A 20,317-nucleotide genomic window follows, 5' to 3' on the forward strand; every position below is an offset into this window, starting at 1 on the left:
TGGGAGCCCAGAGGTCAAAGGAATTGATGCTGTCAGAGCAGAGGAGACAAGGGGGGAGAAGGGGGTGGTCATGGAGGGATTCAATGAAAGGAGTCCTGGTGGAATGAGACTTGATGTGTGAGGGGAGGTTCAGGGTTTTTGCTCGAAGGTTCCCACACTGTCCTATAGCCTTGAACATTCATGGTAGGCTTAAAAGAGATGTTCTCACAATTTTTGCTTAGTCAAGGCATAAAACCCTAGTATCATGCATGCCATCCATTCCCTCTTTCTTAGGGGCAAAAACTCAAATGGGAAAGAGAGAGACACAGAAATGAAATTCTTATGTACTCCTGAAATGAGACTGATGTTTTATTTGTGAAAAGAAAGTCCTAGCCACATTTTAGTGGCCCTTACTAACCCAGTAGGTTTCTAGTCCGTAGCCCTTATTGAAATCAAAGTTGGTTATATAATTTGATGAGTCTGGGGACCCCCACCAAGTGTGTGCAGAATACTCTCCTGATACAATTTATCAGCGTTGATATCAATGGGCAGCTTAATGGTGACCCCACTGTCCAAATTTCAACTGCATGTCGTACTGCCCCTTTTATTGGTAAGAGCAAAGCAGCGGTGGTTTTTAATCCTACAGCTTCTGTTTCTCTCTTTGCTCTTGTTTTGTCAGGGTAAGGACTGCTTCTCTTTTTATATTTTACATGATGAAAATAACTTATTAATCTAGTTATATAAATGACCAGTGTAAAAACATTCAAATGATACCATTTAATCTTTACCCTGATGACATCATCAGAAATCTTCTGGACCAGATAGAATGACAATGTACATTAGCTTTTCCCCTCATACCACTTAAGAAAGCTCTCACGCAAAGTTAGCAACTCTTACAAGAAAGAGGAACTATAAATTATTTTTAAAACAAAAGCAAATTTTGGGGAGGGATGGGTAGGGTGGGAATTATGTGGCCAGTTCTTATGAACTCCAGGGAAGCAGCTGGTGAATTAGCCACAGCATTTGATCGTGCTCAAACAAAGTAAAACAGAACTCTTCAATTACATTGAAGTGTCTTGGCTTTTCTAAGGAAAAAAGAATGGTGTTTGGTAATTGCAGGGTTTTGGTTTGTGTTTGTTTTACTAACTTGTAAAGTTTTTGAGATTGTATTCTAAAAAAAAAAAAAAAAAATCAATAAATAACACTAGATTCTTAGCTCTCATTTCCAGGAAAAAAAAATCAGCTTGCCCTCAAGTTGAACCTGCATCCATGTGGTCATAATTAAATGTCTTAAAAGAACTGAAAATCATCTGAGAACCATCTGACCACATTGTGAATGTCCAGCTACACGCAAGAGAGTGTCACTGGGCAGCAGATTGCTGTTTCTTAAATGGCATCTATAGATGATGGGGAGAAAATGCTGAATAAACATCAGGACCAAAGTTAGAAGGAAGGAGTTTTTTTGTTTCTTTTCATCATATATCTGAGTCCAGGTGCTCAAAAGCCATAAACAGAAGGAACTTGAAATTGTAATATGAAGAATTCAGTATGGTCTCCAAAACATCCTGGGGGCCTGTAGGATGCTGCTTTTGCCAGATGTAGAGCAATGGAAAGACAGATGCAGCAGGAAGGAGCTGGAGGAGGAAGGGCGTTCTACTGGGGGCATCCAGAGAGGCTTTATAAGCAGCAGTCAAGGACATACAGGATGGAGAGGGTTTGGAGGGGCAGGAAAGTGAGGACAGGACCTAAGATGGGCAGGACATGCCTTGTACAGCTGGGAAGATAGGTGGGTTCCAGGGTTGTTCCCTAGACAAGGAGAAAAATAATGCAGGGTTTTATGTATGAAGGGAAACAATCAGGTTCGTAATTTTAGACGCATAATACAGGTAACAGCACAGAGAATGAATTGCAGAGGGGAGTCTTTGGAAGTGAGGAAATGGGTTATAAAGTTAATGCAATATAGGCCTTGAACTGTGGCAGAGACCAAAGGAGTAGAAATTAAATGTAGGCAGACCCTAAAGTTAGAACAAGTACTATATTTTTTTTTTCCCCTCAAAGCAATTGTTTTCTCTGTCCGCTGATGAATCTCGGCCCCGGAAACCCTCACTTCACTGATGACACACTTTCCCTTGTTTCCAAACCTTCTCCCCACCCCTCCTGCCATGGGAGTAAAACCAGGGAAATTCCTCTTCCCCCACAAGGGCAGGAGGGGATGGAGGGCGGCAATTTTACCCTATATTGCAGGGACGGAAAACAGTGTCACTGGCATGCTGGCTTCTGCTCTGGCTCCCCAAAGGGCCAGTGGGATCAAGAGCAGTTCTGTTCTAGATTCCTAGCCATACACTAGTTCGTTGCTTGCTAAATGCCATTACTCTCCCTTTCTAGCCCTCTCAGGATTGCTTCAATGGCAAGAAAAGGAATGCAATCCAAATACCTGTCTTCCAACAACACGTGTAAAGCATAACCTGCGCATCCCATGGTGGTGAAGAGCCAAGCTGTCCGGATTCAGATCCTAGCTGTGTCAGCGTCCTCGGCTAAGCCGGTGACTTCATGTTTCTGTGCCTGCTTCCCCACTGGCCCACGGGGGAGAGGATGGTACCTCCCTCATAGGGTTGTTAGGAGAATTAGGTTAATATACGTAAAGCACTTGGACCAGTGCCTAGCACAGAGTAAGTGCTTAATAAGCACTAGCGATTATTATTATATATCAAAATATTCATTTCTCTTTTCTAAAATGAGAACAACAGTAGGTGAGAGAAAATCTCAGCAGGGAGATGGTTCTACCCTGTAGGCAGAATGGGGATGCTAGGGTATGAGGAGGAAAGGGGGTTACTAGTGCAGTCTAATGTGGGGACACCTTTGGGGAGGGGTGCTGAGTGGAGGGTCACTAGCCCACAACAAACCAAGCTTGGTACCACGGCTGTACAGGACTCCGTGATACATGCCAATTGGTGTTTTCACTGGTTGACCAAAACTACCACTCCAGATACAGGCAATTACTGAAAAGATCTTCCTCCCCAGCACAAATGGTTTGTGTAAGGTATTACAGGTTATTTAAATGAGAGTTAAGAAAAAAACAGTTCTCCGTGTAAAAGCCCACACCTCTGTGGAGCCAGCCAGAGTCTGTTTCTGTTTTCTAAATAAACTCATTTGTAACATTTTTTTTAAGATTCCATATATAAGTGATATCATATGATATTTGTCTTGCTCTGACTTACTTCACCTAGTATGATAATCTCTAGATCCATCCATGACCTAGAATCACTTTGCTGTACACCTGAAACTAACACAACATTGTAAATCAACTATACTCCAATATGAAATAAAAATTAAATTTAGAAAAGAGATAATGGAAAAAAAAAGATTGAGACTACTTTTTTTTAAATTAATTAATTAGTTTATTTATTTATTTTTGGCTGTGTTGGGTCTTTGTTTCTGTGCGAGGGCTTTCTCTAGTTGTGGCGAGCGGGGGCCACTCTTCATCGCGGTGCGCGGGCCTCTCACTGTCGTGGCCTCTCTTGTTGCGGAGCACAGGCTCCAGACGCGCAGGCTCAGTAGTTGTGGCTCACGGGTCCAGTTGCTCCGCGGCATGTGGGATCTTCCCAGACCAGGGTTTGAACTCGTGTCCCCTGCATTAGCAGGCAGATTCTCAACCACTGTGCCACCAGGGAAGCCCGAGACTACTTTTAATAGAGGCACAGAACTAGAATCTTAGAACTAGAAGGAAACACAGATCCTTTAGTTGTTTTCTGGACTAAAACTATTCTTTTAGCTGAGCCCTTTATTGAAACAAAAATTTTCTTGGAATCCTTATAAATACAACAGATAAGCACAGAACTGCGCTGGGGAAGCAGTGTGTACAAAGGTGGGAATTGGTGGGATCAGTCTGCCTGAAATGTCCACCCAGGGGACAGGCAAGAGGGGAGTGTTTATTTGTAGAGAACTGAAAAGCAACAATGAAACCAATGAATACATGGTCTGCTTTGTGTTATCGCTGTGCGCTGACAATTCGAAGTAACATCAGCGATCCGATACTCCCATCTGCCAAGGTGGACCACCAGGCACACCACTGGGTGAAGTGAGCAGGAGGGGTCAGCAATCTGCCAACTTCCCTCCCAACCCCCCAACCCGAACATGCCTCAGTGGCTCCATGGAATCAGTTTTAAAAACCATCAGTCCAGCCCGCTCTGCTTATCTTTCAAACCCAGAAAGGTAAAATGACTTGCCCAAGCTCGCCAAGCTAGAGCAACACACAAAAGTGACACTGAAATTCAGAGTCGGTGCCCTGTGTGTGTCTACTTTCCAAAGGCTTCATCTCGGTGAAGAGGAGGACCACCTTGTGCTTTATTTCGCCTGCTTGATTCCCTAGTGGCATGGGTTGAATTGTGTCTCCCCCACCCAGAAGTCCTATATCGAAATCCTAATCCCCAGTACTTCAGAATGGGACCCTATTTGAAAACAGAGTCATAGCAGATCCAATTAGTTGGTCATAATATGTGGTCATTTAGGGTGGGCCCTAATCCAATATGACAATTGTCCTTATGAAAAGGGGAAATTTGGATATAGAGACACATACATAGGGACAATGCCACTTGAAGATGAAAGCAGAGATCAAGGTGATGCATCTACAAGGCAAGAAACACCAAAGATTGCTGGCAAATGACCAAAAGCTAGGGGAAAGGCCTGGAACAGATTCTCTCGCACAGCCTCAGAGGAAACCAACTCTATTGACCTTGATCTTGGACTTCCAGCCTCCAGAGCTGTGAGACAATAAATTTCTGTTGTTTAAGCCACTCAGTTTGTGGTACCTTGTTAGGGCAACCCTAGGAAGCTAGTACACCTAGTAAATGGGGAATCAATGGCACATTGCACCGGTGGCCACAGATGTGTCCTTACTTAGGCGAGGCCCCTGGGACATCACTGCAGAGCTGTCCTCAGAGTAATGCACACCAGTGAGCTGGGATACAGGTGGAAAGAGCCCCAAAATCCAAAGCTGCAGAGCCTTTTCAAAGCTTCAGTAATTAAGTCCTCAGACATGGTTTCCAGTCAGTTGCCAGTCGCAAACCCAACTTCACGGGACTCAAAGTGAGATCGAGTTATTGTCTCCCACAAGCAGGAGGGACAGGGAAGTGTCTGGGGAAGACTGGAGCCTGAGCCCAAGTTCCCCAGGACCCTCTGTCCATCACTTCTCTGCTGTCAGCATCATTGTCTTCTACCCACGTGCAAGCAGTGCAGCCCCCCAGGCCACCCCTAACAGCTTTGGGCACCGAGAGACAAAAATGAGCCTCTTTTCTGTCAGCTACAGCCAGGAAAACCCCTGGGGAGAGTTCTGCTTGACCCAGCAATGTGGTCATCCGTGAGAGCAACGCTAGCCTAAGAGGGGGGTAGGTGTGCTTGGCAAGGCAAAGCCCACCTCCCAGATGCTCTGGGACCCAGACACTGTCCCCGGCAGAATTTTAGGACTTGGGACCATTGTTCCTCCCCTGTGGAAGTACCTCCATTTAAAGACATGCCACACTCTCCTTACTTTCTCAGAAATATGCAGACAGTGATTTAGACCATTTGGACCACCCATGAAAGCCATCTGTGCGTAGGAGGAGAGGAAATGTCCATGCAGGTGCTGGTAGCGCTTCCCAGAACCACAGAGCGCAGAATCAGACCAAAAGAACTCCTCAGAGGAAGCTGCCTTCTCCTCCCTGCCATGGGTGAGGGGAAGAGGCTGTATCGTAATCTGTAGCTAAATCCAGGGAAGTGCTCCCAAAACAGCATGGGATTAAGAGCACATACTCTGAAGCCTAGATTCAAATCCCAGCACTGCCCCTTAAGAGCTGTGTGATCTTGAGCAAGTTCCTTAATGTCTCTGTGTTTCAGTTTACTCCTCTGTAAAAGGTGGGATCATATTACTACTTTCCTCCTATTGTGAAAATCATAGGAGCTGATTTACATAGACTCCTCAGACCATTGCCTGGCACGCTATAGGGAGTTTGCTGTTTTATTATTTTGGTTGCCGTTATTACTCCAAGGAACGTGAGCTTTGAAGTGGGACAGCCGTGGCTCATCCCATAGCTCTAACTCATACTAACTGCAACCTTGGACAAGTTGTTCAAACCAGCTGATGCCTCAGTTTCCCCACCTCTAAAATAAGAGTGATAATAGTACCTTCCTCCTGGCGTTGCTGTGAGAACTTACTGTGATCAGATATTCCAGGTGCTAATTAGGATGGTGCCTGGCACATGCTAAGTACTCAGCAAATGTGTGCCGTTGTCACCCTGCATTTAAATGCATTCAGCCCTATCAACTCAAGCAGTTATTAAGACTTACTACGTGCTCTCTATGTCTGGGGCTATGTACTAGTACCTCGGGGGATACTGGGAAGATTAGGACTGGAAGAGACCTAGGAGATCTTGTCCAACTTTGTTATTTGTTGGATTTTAACTCCGAGCTTTGAGCATCTACATCTTCATCTGCCTAAAGAGACAGGACCCATCTGCCAGCTCCCAGGAGAAGCGAAATTGGCGGCAACTCAAAAACTACAAGACTGACCGGGAAGATGATGTGTGTTGTACCTCAGAAGTGGCTGGGTTTGCTGGCAGCAAGCAACTCATTACTTGAAAAATCTGTGGGAAAGCAGAGCAGTTAATATCTGCAGAGCAGTGAGAGAACGGCCCGCTGTGAGAAAATGTCAACGACGTATGGGATTGGAGATGTGTCAGTATTAGGCAAGCTGTTCTCCATCCTAAACAGTCCTGCTGGGTGAGACTTAGTGGGCGTCATAGTGAGCCAGAGAAGCAAGTTTTTGACTTAGCTGCTTTTTTTACTCCAAGTACTGCTGTAAGTTAGCATATGGCATCTCAGATGTGTGAATGAACTGTCATTTGTATTTGGGATATCTGCAGCTTGAAGTGATCTATTTGGGAAAGAAGCAAAAAAAAAAAAAAAAAAAATTACAAAATATGATAGAGACCTGGGTGTCTTTAAAGGGAATAGCCTTCAGGGTCCTGAAAACAAGCTCTGACATGCAGGTGCCTTACCAAAAATTATCCCAAGCCATCCATCTCCACGGTCCCACTTCAACGCTTGGCAAAAGCGGGAATAAGGCAAGGCAGCGCCTCTACCGTCCTCATGCTTCTGTGGTGCCAATAATGACATCATCTGTTACTGCGTTCCCCTTTTCTAAGAATGGAAATCAGACTTGGAAAATCACAATCACTCAGAATCAGCTACTTTTTCAAACCCATCTCTCCCATCTATAAATATACACAACCAGTTCCTCAACTTTAAAAATCATTTTATTTTTAAAGAGAGGGCAGTATTGGAGTGGTATAAAAGGGAACAAGGATGATATACCCAGAAACATCAATCCAGAACGCCTTTTGCTTGCATTAGTAACCCTCTCTGCCTGAACAACATCCTTCATAAAAGCCTCACGTTTCCCCTCAGGTGTCCTAGATGTTCAGACTTGTTGGTTTTTATATTTTTTTTTAATCTGGAAATTATTGTTTCTCATCTTGTGAGAGAATGTACTTATAAACCAATGCTCACTATCCTTTTTGGGAATTAAAAAGATGAAGACAGTGTGGTCCAGATAATTTCTTCTATTAAATTAATTAAACAAGGAGACCATTAGACTAAGCAGACTCTAATGCCTTGGCAGCCTATGCAAGCAAACCAAAAGGAAGCCTGTAAATGCCTCAAGGTTACGAAACAAAACACCAAGGACAACCAATCACAGTCAGCCAACTAGGCTTTCTCTATTAAGGCAACTGCTTAAGCGAGAGCCAATCAAATCATTTCCTTGATTTGTGTCCCAAGTCTTCTCTATAAGGCTTGCCCCTAGCTCCCTTGGGTGGAGAGCTACTAAGTGCTTCCTGTTTGGTACTGCCAACTGGAATTGACGTTTGCTCAAATAAATGCTTATAAACGTTAGGATGTCTCAGTTTATCTCTTACCACCCCCCCCCAAAATAGATGGGAGGGGAGGTGAAGACCATGGGACAAGGAGTGTCACCAGCTTGACACTCTATATTCCACTCCCAGCGACAGCATCTATTGGAATGGAATAGAATTTAGTGTCAGCGTCCTCATTAGTGGACAGCATCCATTTCCGCCAGCGGTGTCTAAATATTCATTCACTCATTCATTCATTCATTCAAGAACTGTCTATTGCATACCCACTCTGCCCTAGGCACTAGACAATGATGACAAATCAGCCCTGGCTGCTCTTCTGTAATAAATAGAAAGGTGTATCAGGGCAAAACGAACATTTGTCCTCTGTGGTATTAAGCCCCAGTGGTCTACATGTACTTTGTTTTTTGTTTGTTTGTTTGTTTGTTTGTTTTTTATTAAACATCTTTATTGAAGTATAATTGCCTTACAATGGTGTATTAGCTTCTGCTTTATAACAAAGTTAATCAGTTATACATATACAATATGTTCCCATATCTCTTCCCTCTTGCATCTACCTCCCTCCCACCCTCCCCATCCCACCCCTCTAGGTGGTCACAAAGCACCGAGCTGATCTCCCTGTGCTATGCGGCTGCTTCCCACTAGCTATCTATTTTACATTTGGTAGTGTATATATGTCCATGACACTCTCTTACCCTGTCACATCTCACCCCTCTCCCTCCCCATATCCTCAAGTCCATTCTCTAGTAGGTCTGTGTCTTTATTCCCATCTTGCCACTAGGTTCTTCATGGCCTTTTTTTTTTTTTTTTTCCTTAGATTCCGTATATATGTGTTAGCATACTGTATTTGTTTTTCTCTTTCTGACTTACTTCACTCTGTATGACAGACTCTAACTCCATCCACCTCATTACAAATACCTCCATTTCATTTCTTACATGTACTTTGAATGGAGCTTTTATCCACACATGATTTTGTAACATCATATACCAGTCATCTGGAAAATCTTGATCTCCAAAAGGTTGACACATTTTATTATACAACATCAATATCATGCCTCCTAGAATATGTCCTAGGTTCCCGGGTGCTTGACAGTCATTGTTACTGGCTATAGTAAGTATTTGTTCCCCTTTTTTGGCAGCTCAGCATCTGAACTGTTCTTCAAGATTAGGGGCTGCCCCTCTCAATATATTTTGGTGGAAAGCAGACAGCACTCCCCAATGCCAGAGTCAAAATTTCCCAGCCTCCTTTGCAGCTTGACTGAGGACAGTTACAAGGCTCTGGTGATCACAGCATCCATGCTGGATTGGGACTTGGGATGCCAGAGCCTGGCATCCATTCTAGTCCTAGTGGAGGCAGCTCGTTGGTGAACTCCAGGGATAGTCACACCAAGGTGGTGCAAGCAGTGGAGTCTTCTTATGACCAGATCTGCTATGATTTGGGAGGTTTACCCTGGCCACGTGGTCTCTACTCCTAGTTTTCTGGTGCTCCTGGAAATTCAGTGACCTAGTATTTTAATACATTTCTTTCTGCTTAAATTAGCCAGGCATGGTTTCTGTGACTTGTACTAAACTTCCCAACATCTGTAGCCCCTCCAACTTGAGTCTATAGCACCGCCACTACAAACACCTCTCAGCACCCAAGGGCTGGAAATCTAAAGTGTGTAGGAAGCTGTCTGCCCATAACAGAAAGCTCTATTCGGCCTCCTGCTTTTTATGCTATCACTGCTGGTTGGCCATAACACAATCATCATTTTCAAGTCACATAATTTTAAATTAATCAAACTGCATTTTGGAATTCCTATGGATCCAGTAATCCCACCTCTAGGAATCTATCCTGAACACATCACCGGTTGTTTTACTTTAAGGATGTTCATCACAGTATTATTGATAAAAACAATAAATCAGAAACAACCTAAATGGGCATCATTGAGACATAGCAGTGCTACTAAAAATAATGTTTTCAAAGAGCAGTTAAGGTCCTGGAGGGTACAAAACTTTATACAAAGTAAGATCCCAATTTTCTGTAAAACTTTCACTTTATATGGATGACATATGTCCTTGAAGGTGATAGATCAAAATATTGATAGCCATTATGAGATTACAGGTGCTTTCTAATTTTTTTAAGCTAGAAAACAACTAGGTACTATTTATTTTGCAGATACTTATTTACTTTGTGTAATTTAAAAATTTTCTGCAATAGATATGCATTAGTCTTAAGAAAAATGTTAAAATATACAAATATATATTACAATAATTACAATATATAAGTATGTTTGGGATTCTGAGTTTTCACTAATTCAGACTATTGCCCCACCAGTATTTGTAGATCAGTGAGGTTCAGTCATATTTGCAAGAGCACATCAAGACAATGATGCTGGTAAATTAGGACGCTTCACTATATCCTATCAACAATAGGCATATATTGTGACCATCCCTCACACTCTCCTCCAAATGCAATAAGGCACGATTCTGGCCTGTGAGAAGCTTACAGGACCTATTATGGATTTTTAAAAAAATATTTTAAAACAGAATGACAAGGTAAGATAACGCCAAGTGACAGATGAGTAGTACATACTTAAAGTCTACAGGAATGCAAGAAAAGGTTGCTCACCCCAATCAAATGGTTAGACAGTTTTCCTGAAGGTGGTGGGACTTTTACTCGAAGCCAGTGGCTCTTACTTTTTGCCTTCAGAACTTCTTTATACTCTTGAGAATGATCAAAGACACCAAAGATCTTTTATTTGCGTGGGTTATAGAGAGAGATTTATCCAGCTAGAAACTAAAACAGAAATTTAAAAAAAAATTTGTTTATCAAATCATTTTAATATAATAATAATAAACCTAATTCCATGCTAACATAAATAATATATTTTATGACAAATTACTGTATTTTCTAAAACAAAAGGAAAATTAGTGGGAAGAATGGTATTGTTCTCTATTCTGCAAATTTCTTTAATGACTTGTTTAATAGAAGATAGCTGGATTCTTATATCTGCTTTTGTATTCAGTCTGCTGAAACTTTGTTTGGGTTGAAGTATATGAATAAAATACGACCAGGTACAGAAAAGTAGTTGGAAAAGGGGAGAGTACATAACCTTTTCCAGATAATTATGAGTATCGTTTTTCTTTGATAAGATACCAAATCTCAACAAGTAGTAATCTTTTTTTTTTTTTAATTAATAGCCACTTTATTTATTTATTTATTTATTTATTTTTGGCTGTGTTGGGTCTTCGTTTCGTGCGAGGGCTTTCTCTAGTTGCGGTAAACAGGGGCCACTCTTCATCGCGGAAAGCCGGCCTTTCACTATCGCGGCCCCTCCCGTTGCGGGACACAGGCTCCAGACCCGCAGGCTCAGTAGTTGTGGCTCACGGGCTTAGTTGCTCCGCGGCATGTGGGATCTTCCCAGACCAGGGCTCGAACCCGTTTCCCCTGCATTGGCAGGCAGATTCTCAACCACTGCGCCACCAGGGAAGCCCAGTAATCTTTTAAAGTCAGTTGCAAGGTGGAATCTGAAACCACATCAATGAACATTTGTTCTCTGTTATATTAAAACCCCTTGGTCTATATGTACTTTGAATGTATCTTTTACCCCTGCCTGATTTTGTAACCTCACGCACTGGTCATCTGGAAATTTTGATCTTCAAAATGTTGACATATTTTATTATAAAATAATAAAAACGTCATGTTTTTTAATATTACCAGGGATCTCATCAAAAACTCTTCCATTAGTGGGAATCTGTCAAACTCACAGTTGTATACAAGTTTTCCAAATTGTAATTTTTGCTGGAAAGCCCCAAGTTTATCAATGGCAACAAATCTTGTCAGTTGTTTTCCTTGAAGTGACAGATTCAGTTCATTTTTGAGAAAATGTTTGCCAAATATCCAAATTTGAATGATTATAGTTTGTTCATGAGTTATTCTTTCAGATAAAAATGCTGTTCCATGAAAAAAAGTGGCAGTTCAACTCATAGTTCAGTTGCACAAATACTTTTCCTCTAGACAATCATTGACTATCCACATGCAGCAGAAGTGCTTTGTGCATGTTTCCCATTTCATCATACAGAATATTAAAAAGATGTGGACTCAAAGGTCAATATTTAATATAATTAATAATTTTTGTTTCTTCAAGCACATTCTTATGTGAAACTGGTATTTTTTTCCCCCTATAATTGGGTCTTGGTAATGAATAAAGGATTACTGGTACTCTTGCTTTCACCCACCAGTGCTTTTTGCACCACTGGTGCAAATGTTAATACAGTGAAAAAGGAAACCAAACAATATCTTAGCATTATTATGATAATAATTTTGACCTCAGGACCCTCTGAAAGCATCTTGTAACCACCTGCTCCTCCCGCCCAATGTTTCCATAGATACAATCTGAGAACTGCTCTAAACCTTGAAGGAAGGGAAGACTTTGACAAGTCATCAGGAAATGAATGCCCACGGATGTTGGCTGCTTAGTGAGTGGAGGGAAGCCAAAGCAAAGGCTGGAGAGCTAAGTAAGTGCTAAACTATGGAAAGCCTTAAATACCAGGGAGTGGAGTTTGAATATTATCCCATGGACAATTGGGAAACTTTAAAAACCATAGCTATCATTTATTTAGCGCCTACTGTGTGCCTGGCATTTTGCACACATTATTTAATTAACACTATCTTAATCCTATGAGACACGTATTATCATCCTCATTTGGTGGAAAAGGGAACTGAGGCTCAGAGAAGTTAAGGAATATACCTTAACTCACACAGCTAGCAAAAGTAAAGTAACCCAGGGAGGTGAGACTGCAAAGCCTGGAGAGACAAATTCCAACTTCCTGCATTTCGAACTTTCTTCCAGGCCACATTTTTCAACTCTGCTAGGTAGGATCCTGGAATGCACATGTTCCTAACACATCTAGTCTGCCATGAAGCGCTCTGACTATAAATCTTGCATGTTTACTCTGGTTTCCCTAAGGGCAAGGGTCAAGTCTGTTTATATGTCCAGAACATTGTGGTCACTTAATAAATCTTTAACCATAAAGGTAGTGATTTTTATGGAGCCCAGCTCCACCAAGTTTCCTTTCACCTTTCCCTGAGTTTAAACTGCACATACCAGAGTAAGAGGATTTTTTTTTCTCCCAAGAGGAACTTGGAGGCCCATGTTTTCTGAACTTGACTCTGGCCTTCAGTGACCACAACAGCTCTCTCTGCACAATTATTACTGCATATTCGTATGGTAAGCAAGGCTTGTCTCCTTCGCCTTCCCCCTTCTTGGAGGGGTTGGATCTTACTCTGGAAAGACAATGGGCTTTATAGCAGGCTGACCTGAACTCAAATCCCGGTTCCACCACTGACAAACTGTGTTACCGTGGGCAAATAATATAACCCCTCTCAGCGTCCGTTTCTCTCCTGAAAATGTGACTGTAATACTGTCTTCTTCAGAAAGTTGTTGAGGCAAGTAAATGAAATAGTGTAAGGATATCACCACACCTGCGCCCTTTTCTTTCCCCTACAACTCCAGTCTGGTCCCACAGAGCCCTTCTCCAGCCTCCTAGGGTCCCGGGCTTTCTCAGAGTCAGGGAGGCCTGTCCTGACTTACCAGCTCCTAGCCCATGACGAACTGCCCCTTTGATCAAATATTCTCTGTTTTCACACCTTGGGTTAGTGCTCTCTGCTTCAGAGATTATCTAATAAATGAAACAAACAACAAAGAAAACCAAAAACAAATGCAAAGCCTTATGTTTACCTCCACAGGAATTCCAAAAAGTGTTCCTAATTGCAAACAGTATGAATGGTTTTGCTGGTCAAATAAATTTGAGAAACACTGAAGACTAAATCCCCCTCCTTGGTTGGAGCTGTTTAGCCTGTTAATGGTTCTGAGAATTCCCAAAGAAAAAGAGAGCTCTGCTACTTCATAGCACAGCCAAACAAACTATGTGCACCGATGGTAATCATCCATCTCACCCTCAAGAAAAGTTTTCCCTAATTCTATTTTGAGAAGCACTAGCTCACTCTCAAACCTGTGATTCCTTAAGGAGGGGCATTGCAGGCACCGGACAGTCTCCATGCAGACTGAGACACACTGGCCCTATTAGTGCTAGGTCTAAGAACAAATGCTAAAGGCTGGCACAGGCAGGAAATAACACTGATTTGAGGAGAATTCAAATCCAATACCTAAACCTCTACAGCACTTTTCAGCTTACAAAGTATTTAAATATATATTACCTCCTTCAAATCTGCTGTCTCAATTTATCCCTAAAAAAGCCTTACGAAGCAGTCAAGATATGGTTATCTCCCTTTCTAGGTTCTGAAGTTAGGGCTCAAAGAGATGAAATGACCCCCCAAGCCCCTCAGCCAGGAAATCTCTGAGTGATGCCAAATGCAGCCTCTGGCTGGACTCGTGGGCCACTGATGCATCTGAGGGACCAGAGAAGGACAAATGAGGGAAGAAGAAGTTGGGGGAAAGGGAGGTACAAAGGACAAATGCAAGCAGTCCTGTGGGTCATTCACTCTACTTGTGTGCACTGTGTCCACATACCAGTCTACCCCAGCACCTTCTCTTCTCTCAGGAGACCCAGAGCCCCAGGAAGCAGAAGCTGGGACTCAAGAACTGCCAAGTCCCCACCAAACATGAGGCCTGGAGGCACCTCTAGGGCATTGGAGGGAGAGACTGCCACCTTCCCCACCACCCCAGCTGCCAGCCTGGCAGTGAGAAGGCACCTCTAATGCACAGTTAGCTCCAAACCATCTCTCTTCCTTCCCTCCCCTGACAGCGTTTCCCCAGCCTCCCATCAGACTTGCCAGTGGATGTCGGCCAGGACCGCGTGAATCCAAGACTTCAGACACAGTATTTCTTGTTAAAATATTAGGTGTCCTCTTCTGGGTCACCCACGCTCTTCCTAGAAGCCAAGAGAGGAAGAGGAAGAGAGAAGGAAGAAAGGAGAAGACAAATACGAGAGGCAGCGATGACTTGTGGATTGGACTCATTTTCCTCTTGAGCTCAAGGCCGTTTTCAGGATTTTGTAAACTCTACGCTAACAGCTCAATGATGTCATCTTCTAGTCCAAACGCTTTACGTGAATTGGTTGTCATAAATCTGAAATTGCCCCTCTCTCCTTAGCAGTCTCTGGAGTGCTCTCACCTGTTGGAATAAACTATAATGAATGTAATGAAGACAAAGAATGGATCACAAACATGGAAATTCTGACATGATATCTCTGAAAATAAAACAATACTGGTCATGGGCACTGCTGTGTTTGGGTGCTTGCCCAGAAACTTTCCATTCCTGGGAGGAGAGATTTCCCAATAAACTTCATCTTGCTTTTTGTGTTAACAACAGTATGCTTTTACTTTCTGGTTCTTTTGACAAGAAATTTTTGGGTTTCTTTCCAAAGAAGTCAGGGTTGGGACAATTAGGAAAGATTTTGGAACGTTATCGGCACGGCTGAAGCTCACATTTTCAGGAAGTAGAGAGTGACTGTTTCTTTGTCTGGGGTAAGGAGGCAGTTTCCTACATGGTGGTTAATAAAACGGTATTTCTTACTAGAGAAGCAAGTCAGATTGCCTACTTTAATCAAAAAAAATCTAGAGTTAGGAATCCTGAAAAATTACTAGCTGTTAATTCCCACCCCAATTACAAGTTAAAAAAAAAAAAAAAGGTATTCGCTGTACCAAATTTCTATTCCCTTTCTGTATCCTAATATACCTATTTCACATATGTAAAAATTTGCTTTTTAATCAAAGAAATATATCATTTTTATTCTATTTATTTGTTGACTCCATAGATAGGGTTAATGATAGAAGACAGAGAGCTGAAGATTTTTATCTTTTTTTTTTGCTATTCCTTTTTTTCCCTCAATTTATTTATTTATTTTTTTTATTTTTTATTTTTTATTCTTTAATTAATTAATTACTTAATGGCTGTGTTGGGTCTTCATTGCTGCGCACGGGCTTTCTTTTTACTTTTTTTTTTAATTTTTGAATTTTATTTTATTTTTTTTATACAGCAGGTTCTTATTAGTTATCCATTTTATACATATTAGTGCATATATCTCAATCAGTGAGCGGGGGCTACTCTGTTGCGGTGTGCAGGCCTCTCATTAAGGTGGCTTCTCTTGTTGCGGAACACAGGCTCTAGGTGCGTGGGCTTCAGTAGTTGTGGCACATGGGTTCAGTAGTTGTGGCTCACAGGCTCTAGAGTGCAGGCTCAGTAGTTGTGGCACATGGGCCTAGTTGCTCCGCAGCATGTGGGATCTTCCCGGACCAGGACTTGAACCCGTGTCCCCTGCATTGACAGGCAGATTCTTAACCACTGCGCCACTGGGGAAGCCCTATTTTTTATTTTTATTATTTTTTTCTTTTTTGGCCGCGCCACGCAGCGTGTGGGATCTTAGTTCCCCGACCAGGGATCGAACCCGCGCCCCCTGCATTGGAAGCGCGGAGTCTTAACCACTGGACCGACGGCGAAGTCCCTCAATTAATTTTTTATAAGGAATTATATTAGTTGCTAGAGCTGCCATAACGAAGTACTACAGACTGGGTGGCTTAAACAACAGAAATTCATTTTCTCACAGTTCTGGAAGCTGGAAGTTCAAGATCAAGGTGTAGGTAGGGTTGATTTCTTCTGAGGCCTCTCTCTTTGACTTGTAGATGGCCATCTTCTCCCTGTGTCTTCACATGGTCTTCCCTGTGTGTGTGTCTGTGTCCTAATTTCCTCTTCTTATGAGGACATCAGTCATATTGGATTAGGGCCCATTCTAATGACCTTATTTTAACTTAATTACCTCTTTAAAGACTCTGCCTCCAAATACAGTCATATTCTGAGGTACTGGGGGCTAGAACTTCAACATAAGAATTTGGGGGGAATACAATTCAGCTCATAACAGGAATCATCGGTCATAAGAAGTCTGTGGGTGACAGCATAATGGAATGAGAAATTCAATGAGGAATGACAGAAGCAACTAGATGAGGAATCATAAGAACTGGCTTCCAACCCCACCCTGGTTACTCACTCGTTACAGGACCTTGGGCAACTTTCTTACTCCCTCTGGCTATCTGATCCTTCAAAGTCAAATGAAGAAAGAGAAAATGCCCTAGATGGTTTCAGAGGGCCTGGGCAAATCCATCAGTTTGTCACGACTGGATAGTAACGTAAGGAGAGGCAGAAGCAATAACACCCTGCACTGATTTCTTGGTGGCCGGTGGGAGAAGTTTGCACCTCAACCGTGGGACACGGTTTCTTCCAAATGAGCACCAGAGGAAAGTCAGCGGAATGCTTTACACGAATGCTCAATCGCAATCAGCAAGGTCTGCAACAAAGTGTGAAATCCGATTTTGCACACCCTGGGGTGTCAAGAATAACAAAGGGCATGGAACACTTTTAAGACTGAAAGAAAATGAATTTTCATTCACCTTTAAGTTAAAAATAGGCAAGTATGGGGTGGTGAAAGCAAATAAACTGTGATAGGAAATAGCAACTTCAAGGGAATCCCTGTGAAGGCTTGAATCCGATATATATTTCATTTAAAAAGTTTAAATCCCTAGATGGCTCGAAGCACTGCTTGAAAGAGTGAGAACCGTGGAGTGAGTGAGTGCAGCTCCCAGAGGGGCCCCACCTTCTCTGGGAAAGGGTTGCCCCTGGGCACACACCCTCCGCACTGCTGACACCTTGAGAGCCGTGAGTGCTTAGACCTCCCGGAGAGCTTTCACCTGCCTGTCCCTGTTGACCTTCACATCAACTGTCCTAAAACAGGCTTTACAACTTACACCTTCGTCCAGATCAGAAGCAAAACCCAAGCCCTGTGTCCACTACAACCTTCCTGCCCCGCAGGACACGACCCAGTGCATGAACACTGCGTGTGGGTCAAGACCTTGACATTCTATGAAAAGGAAAGGGGATTTTTGTATCTGCAACCACCTTGGTTTTCCCAGATGCTGCTCTCAGCTGCCCAGTGTTGGGTCTCCCTAATCAGGCTGTCTTGCTGGCAATGCTCCAGGTTCCAGACCTGGCCCTCTTCTCTGCCCCCTTACCAATATTTGCTGAATACTTAAAACATGCCAGGTTCTGTGCTAGGTACTATGGATAGAAATAAAAACAGATCCAGGTGCAATCGTTTCAAGAGTCACAGTGGTGGGAGAGACGAACCAGCAAATCAAATCTCTGTTCAGTCCCGTGAATGCCACCTGGGCTGGATCCTGAGAGCCACGGAAGAACAGAGAAGGTGGATGGGTACACAGGGGGCAGGGCAGGGATGGAAGAATCCAGCAGGAGGTGGTACTTGAGCTGAGACTTGAAGGCCCACTGAAGCCGGCTAACAAGGGGGACAGATGACCCAGGTCACACTTAGGAAATATCAGGTAGTTTGGGATGGTTTAGGATTGGTCTAAATGTAGGAGTCTGGAAGAAGATAAGTTCGTAAGACTGAAGATGGAGCCCCAACTATACACTAAGGAATTTAAACTTAACTGTGAAGGTCATGGAGTCAAATCAGACTGCCCCAATCTGCTCATCCTAGTGGCAGGGCCTTAGATGAATTGATTGAATCACTGTGCATCAACTTTCTCATTGTGAAATGAGAATTATAACATATCTACCTCACAGGGCAGGTGTGTAGATTGAATAACATCATCAATGCAAAATCCATAGCACATGAGGTCTTAAGCAAAGCCATTCATTTGCATTATTGTTATTGTTATTATTATTATCATTATCATTATTAGTAAAGGAGTGACATGGCAAGCTTTGTGTTTTAAAATATCTACTGATTATTCTCTGCTTGCCCCACCAGATGCATTTCCTTCCTTTCCCTGCCCTGCTGTGTCCTGAAAGGCTAACCCCCAAACTGCATCTCCAGGCTCCCTTGTTTGCTGGTTTCTGGCTGATTGGGCTAATAGGAGGCACCAACAGGAGTTTACAGAAGAGAAAAGAGAGAGGAGGTTGGGGTATTTCTTCCTGAAGCTCTCCCTGATTCAGGGCAGCTCTTCTGGTTGTGGCTGTGACTCTCCACATCTTGGATGAGCTGGTGTGCAAGCAAAGCCTGAGGCAAGGACTTGGGTTCTGGAAATTCATTTGGAAGGAGATTCCAGGAGAGAAGGGGCAGGGAGGGTCGGACAGGGGAGGAAGAAAAACAAACGGACAGCGTGATTGAGATCACTGCTGTGAGTAACTGCAACGCGCGCCTCTTCGGGGACCTCTGAGAAGGGTACAGGATGCCTCTGGGATTTCTGCCAGAGGGTGGAGGCTCCTGTGCTCCACCCAGTTTGCGGGGTGCCCCAGGGCATCAGCACCCCGTGCTTTCCTGCTGCACTTTCAAGCAAGCCAAGCAGGTGCAACTTCAGAGAAGACCCTTCGAAATAAATCAGGACACTCGCCTCGCTTCTGGTGCAGAGCTGTCAGGGTGAGACCACAGCTGCAGCTGAAGTCGCAGGGAGGTTGAGGGGATGTGACGGGAACACAAAAGCCTTTGCTATACGTGCCAAACATGGTTTCTGCAGGGTCACTCTCTCCTCTACAGTTTCAGGGCCTTCCTTCTTTATTTTATTTTATTTTTTTCCTTTTAGGCCTAGAAGAGGTCCCCCTCCCATGCTAATCTCCTTGCCCACAACTCCTGCCCATGCCCTGGCCCTGATTCCACTTCCGTAAATACTTCCTTCCTTGAAGTTCTTCTGCTGTACCAACAGAATGGGACTCTGCTTCCTGCTGGGACCCTCACTGATACAGACAGGTTATTCTGGCTGCAAAACTAAGGTTGCCAGGGTGTGAGATGACGATCCCAGCTGAAGCTGATGAAGGCTTGAAACTCGACCAAGGCAGAGGAAGAGGGGCTGGACTGGAGTTGACATTTAAATGAGCCCCCCACCCCTACTCCAAGGAGCTGCTGGAGGCTTGGCTAACCTGGGAAACTGAGCCACCACGCTGATCAGGCCTTAAGAAGGAACCTCTCCCTAGGATACGGGCACTTGAGCAAGGGCCACACAAAGGCTTTGATGTCAGAGCAAACTTGAACAGTGGGTTTTCAGAAACGGTGAAATCAGGAGCAGGAAAGCCTTGGGTGAGGGAACAGCATCAAGTTCATCTTCGGATCCTTTCTCCTTAAATCTCCACTGCCAGCCTCCCACCCTCTGCACCTATAGGCAGACAACAGATGTTTGCTGAATAAACCTCTGTTTCTAGTGTTGCTGTCTTTCTCATATTTGTCAATAACTATCTTATAATATACCGTTACTGTTATGGACTGAATGTTCATGTTCCCTCCCAAACTCAAATGTTGAAGCCTTAACCCCCAATGTAATAGTATTTGGAGGTGGGGCCTTTGGAAAGTAATTAGGTTCAGATGAGGTCATGAGGTTGGGGTCCCTATGATGAGATTAGTGCCTTTTAAAAGAACAGGAAGAGACATTAGAGCTCGCTCTCTCTCTCTTTCTTCTCTCTTTCTCTCTCTCTGCTATGTGCGATGCA

The 20,317-nt window shown here is 43.3% G+C and overlaps 1 long non-coding RNA gene across 3 annotated transcripts in view; it reads right to left on the reverse strand.

The window, feature by feature from the left end:
• Positions 1-3,404: 3,404 nt before the first annotated feature.
• The window catches only part of LOC137759230 (uncharacterized), a 28,003-nt gene continuing 11,090 nt past the window's right edge, over positions 3,405-20,317 (reverse strand). The window contains exons 3-8 of one of the 3 annotated variants that reach the window (XR_011073063.1): positions 14,662-15,001; positions 13,460-13,547; positions 10,495-10,662; positions 7,011-7,152; positions 6,546-6,886; positions 3,405-3,608 (exon numbers count right to left, since the gene is read on the reverse strand). This is a non-coding gene — a long non-coding RNA (uncharacterized lncRNA). Of the gene's footprint in view, positions 3,609-6,545; positions 6,887-7,010; positions 7,153-10,494; positions 10,663-13,459; positions 13,548-14,661; positions 15,002-20,317 lie in introns of those variants that run through there. The other 2 variants (XR_011073064.1, XR_011073062.1) reach the window with 2 other exon arrangements.

The sequence above is a fragment of the Eschrichtius robustus genome, chromosome 2, assembly GCF_028021215.1.
Source record: "Eschrichtius robustus isolate mEscRob2 chromosome 2, mEscRob2.pri, whole genome shotgun sequence".
In the NCBI taxonomy this organism is placed as follows: domain Eukaryota; kingdom Metazoa; phylum Chordata; class Mammalia; order Artiodactyla; family Eschrichtiidae; genus Eschrichtius; species Eschrichtius robustus.